At 38.8% G+C, this 4,995-nt stretch overlaps 1 non-coding gene across 1 annotated transcript; it reads left to right on the forward strand.

The window, feature by feature from the left end:
* The first annotated feature begins 3,499 nt into the window (after nt 1-3,499).
* On the forward strand, nt 3,500-3,571 carry trnaw-cca (transfer RNA tryptophan (anticodon CCA)). The gene has a single exon. It is a non-coding gene; the product is annotated as a tRNA-Trp (tRNA).
* The last annotated feature ends 1,424 nt before the right edge of the window (nt 3,572-4,995 follow it).

Raw genomic sequence — 4,995 nt, forward strand, 5'->3', positions numbered from 1 at the left:
GGATTTCATATGAGAGTGCAGCTAATAGGTTATTGGAAATAGTGCAATGATTAATTAATTGTTTAATGTGTTTAATTACAAACAAAAAGACCCAATAAAGACAGTAAATGACTAAGTCCTCACATTTGATGCTCAAAATCATCACATTTCTTTTTGCACTCAAATATACGACAGTTATTGAAATTCCAGGCAATACATTTTTTCTGGTCTGTGTCTAAGGGTGTAATTCCCTTTTAGAAATAACAATATAATTACTATTTACCTATGAATGCTTAGCAGCGGGTAATGCGTCGTAATGCAAAATTTACAGTGTCAGATGGAGAAACGTTGTTTGGGTTTTCCACCAAATTACCTAGAACTTATGCAGGACTTAAAATTACCTATAGTTTATCTTTCTTTCTTTTTTTTCCTGTAAGAACTGTAAAATGTAATGTAAAATATACTGTTAAATATCATTGCTCTGTAATTTCAGAACAAAATACAGTGAAATTCCATTTAATTCCTAATGGGCTGTGTTATAAAATGCTACCACATTTTTATAAAAAGCATAATTTGATAAGCACTTACCATAAGTTTAAAGTTTTAAAGCTGCAGTTTACCTAAAAACCTTTCTTCCCCCCTGACTGGCAGGAGTGTTGATCCCAGATTTTTTTGGTTTGAGATTCCCAGTTTTTGTGTCTTCTCTTGAATATAGTGGAACCGGAGAGCACATGCCTTGTTCTGCTCAATGCAACAAAAATACATTTAAAAGCAGCGTCTCTTTCCAGAAGCCCGATTACCCCAATAAATCCACAAACCTTGTTGTGCTCAGTTTTAAAGTAGGAACTATTCTCATATTGGAAAAAAAAGATTTAAAAAAAGCTATGCTACACTTCTGCCTCAGTTTAACTCTCTGGAAGAACAGGAATCATGACCCATCAATATATGAACAATTCAGTGTTAGTGCTGATTAAGCAGGATTCCATTTTTGACAGACAACTATTTGCACAAAAGTTGTGCTGTTCTTCTATTAATACGAGTCTGCAAGAGGCCTCCGGAGACATCAGCAGGTCGAGATGAATTAGTTACCCTCTCAGTGCTGACGCACACAGACGCTCACGCAGCAGTGACTCCTTGCTTCTTTCTGTCTCTCTCCTGTGAACCTGGGCTTGTCACTCTGCAGCTTTAAGATTGCTGCAGTTTGAAAAGCTGCTTCCTCACTGTCACCTGACACACTGAGGACACGCAGCAAATCCTCACAAGGCCACCTTCCAATATGTTCTTCCTTTTTCTTGAATGTTTTTTGAACAGCGTTTCCCACAGAATATGAGTAAGGTGTATTAAGATGATTTTGACCCCTGTAAATTCCCAAATTCTTCATGAGTCAAGACCATAGTGACCTACCACTCAGATATGGATTTTTTTGGGAAATGCTAACCACTGTAAAGCTGCAAATCATTGCTAGCTGGTAGTCTGTAACCTTCATTACCTGTAACCTGATTCAGACACAATCTCCCTTTTGGGGATTTGTGTGGGTGGAAATTATTATGATTCAGTATTTTTTATAGCCATACTAAAAGGCAACATTATTTAGGATCAGCATTGGAAACAAAGAAAAGCCAATCCACTGTGCCACTCACAGTGTTGAGTATGCCATAAATAAATTATTTTAGGTAGAAATCCAGGCCAGAGAATAAGCTGTGTCTTATATATTTAACACAGAATAACCCTGTTCAGCATGTAAAATGATCTAAGTGCTCTCTGAAAACTGCTATACATATCTAGAGTGCCTGGGGGAATACCAGTAATGGTAAACTCTCATCTGTAAAACACCTACTGTTACAGGATTTTGATTTATTTGATGCTGAACCTTCAAACAAAATCTAACTTGGCATGTTTGTAAAAGCACTTGAGCTATTGTTGACAGTGGCCTCACAAGCAGATGCCAGTGCACTTACTGCATGTAAAAATCTGTTTGTGTAATTATGTCTGCACCAGATGGAGAAGCACGCGAGTCACATCTTCCTCCACCGCTGCCAGAGTGTAAGCACACCAGAGCAAGACGTGACAGAGGCATGGGTCAAAACGCATAAAATGTAACACAGTCACATGACCTAGAAGTGGAAAATGTAATATTCTGGGTCAAAGGTGGTTCAAGTGTTTCATATGTTTAGCTGTGGAAACTTGATCTCTTTTGTTGTTTTAGCCATGATTTATCAGTTTTGCTTGCTTCTTTATGTAATCCTTTTTGACAGTTCCAACAGTGTCGCTTTGAAAAAGAGGGCTTTAAAAACCTTTCTATCACGTCTCACTCTGAACTTTGTCACTGCTGCATGCATAAATGCTACGTGTCCTCTGTGACTCAGCAGATGGTTTGTCCCTTTTCCTCCTATAGTTCTTGTTGGAAGATCACAGATATGTGGGGGAAATGCAGAACCAGGACAGACCCGCTTGAGATCCAGCACTGAGTCTATTTTTAGCACTGCTGCGTTTAGCGTTTAAGAGCAGACCAAGCATAGCGCCCAAGGGCCAAAATTAGTTACTTGGAAATTAATAGGAAGGTTAAAGTGCATGTAAAACTTAATAATTACGGGAAAAGGCAGATGTGTGTGCAGGACAAGGAACCAGTGGTTGTCGACTCTGTGGAACAGGAAAAGGATGGAAACTCCCTAGAAAATACCACACAGCATGCAGTGGAAGCGCTTTGAAATCCCCATGCAGGAGTGTAAAGGAGGAAAGTTTTACAGATGGCATTCAGTCCCTTTAACATGATTAAAACACTTTTTTTTTTTTTTTTTTCCAGCTTTTTAAAAACTTAAATAATCAGAATGATAAAGATTTTTTTTCTTTTGATTTTGAAAATAGAAACTATTTTTTAAAGATTATGTCACTGCCCAGAGGTTAAAATGTTCATACATCATTGTTTTCTAAAATAACAGCACTAAACAGCACAGACACAGTTAGGGGTTAGCTGCAATGATAAAATGTAATGTCAGTCTTCTATTCACAGCTTGTTTATATTGCCCCCATTGCCCAAAAGACTTAGTGCAAGTACCCAGTTTGGGAAAAGTGGTAAACAATGAAGCATAGAACGAGTGTGTAAAACATAAGGCCTGGGGGCCCAAAATGCGGCCTGGCAAAGACTCCAAAGACTGTGAATTAACAAAGACTTTCTTTTTTTTATAATTACAGGAAAGTCTAATTATATCATTTTGTCTTCAGCTCAAAGCTGTAACACAGATAGTTCAAATAGTTTAGACCAACAGGTTTCATCTGAAGTTTGTGCATGCTGTGAAGATTCATTTCACAGGACAACAGGATGTATGCGTCTGAGCATTTCTATTTAAACTAGACTGATTTGTATTCTGTCAACCAGACAGAAATAAAAGTTTATAACCTTCTCAACGAAAGACAGAGAAAATTCCCCTGTAAAAAAATGGAAAAATTAGAAAATCATATGTAATAGAGGTGCTCGTAGCTCTTTCAGTGTTTTATTTTTACCTGTTTGCTGAACAGTACAGACCTCGTGGCGCAACGGTAGCGCGTCTGACTCCAGATCAGAAGGTTGCGTGTTCAAATCACGTCGGGGTCAATGCTTTAACCCTCGGTAACAATCACATTATTTATGATGTGTGTAATAAATTGATTATATACAACGTACCGATTTAAAATACAGAATATCTGTCTGTCACTGGTTTCCTATTCGCGCTTTATGGAAGTCACTGTATTCCCCAGAACACAACAATAGGACGTGTTTTCAATTTCAACTTTCTCATGATTTCCCGTGATTCCCGTCAACTTTCTCGTGGTTCCCAAATCAACAGCAAACTTAATGCGTCAGATAAAAACAGCTAAACAAATAAAGCCTATGAGGTTCATCCTTCTTTTTCTAAAATGTCTTCATTGTCAAAGTGATTGATTCACTGGCAGCTGGCAGCACGGTCAGGATCACAGAGCAAAGACGAACCGTGCAGCTCGAATTCGGCTTACTTCGTTTGACGTGTCGACGAGACCCGGAGACATTCTTCTCTGGGAAGGTGTGTCCTGTTGCCATGGAGAGGCGTCACTTGGCAACTTGGCGGTGTAGCGTGATTGTGAGGCACAAAATGTAGCTCTGCAGCTCGCAGTACTTAGCCCATCTCCCCCCGTTTGTAGAAAACGTATTTATTTTAAACGACTAGATTGAAGGGCAGCTGCTGACAGGCTACTTGTTTCCACCGAGGTGTCTTGCCTGCAGTGAGTAAGAGGAATAACCTAAGAAGCATTTTATCCTGTTCATCAGTTGGTTTGGTGTGAGCAGACCAACTCATCGGCACTGAGACACCAGTATGCCGGAAGACAAGCCCGGCAAGCTCCTTCAGTCCCCCATGAGCTCTGTACAGACAAAGAAGAAAAGAAACAAAGGCACTGTTTCCACCTGTGCCTTAGAAAATGCAGGTATTTTATTCTCTTTTTTTATCAGTGGAACTCAAGTTCTGATTCATATATAATATTATGTATTTTCCCTTAGCTAGTAAAATCACTACACTGAAAGTTTATGAAAATAATATGTGATGGATCTACCTGCCTATCTCTGAATCAAAGACAACCTAAAATCTAGAAAAATGAAGTCCTCGTGCTGAAAAGCACTGAAAATGAGATTTGTGCCTCGAGGGCACGTTAGAGGAGAGGAAATTAAATTACAGCGCCACATTTTTTGTTATTGAAAGGATATTAGAAGCAGACCATGAAATGCATGTTTCTGATGGAGTCCATGCTAACAGCTAGTACAGAAACCATTCTGAAATGATATACTGTGACCTAATAAAAAGCTCTTGAAACTCTCTCACAGCACAGCATTGATTTATTATTGGTCTGCTGCAAATAAAAAAATAAAAATAAAAGGCATGGAAAAACATCTGACCCTCATGTTTCATCCCTCAAATCACTTGAATAGGTCGTTAGAGAATCGACCCCGTGCCTCCTCATTAACCTATTATAGCTCTCTACTGTAACCCAAGCCAAAAGTCCTTAATC

Source organism: Pelmatolapia mariae, linkage group LG10_11 (assembly GCF_036321145.2).
Source record: "Pelmatolapia mariae isolate MD_Pm_ZW linkage group LG10_11, Pm_UMD_F_2, whole genome shotgun sequence".
Taxonomy (NCBI): domain Eukaryota; kingdom Metazoa; phylum Chordata; class Actinopteri; order Cichliformes; family Cichlidae; genus Pelmatolapia; species Pelmatolapia mariae.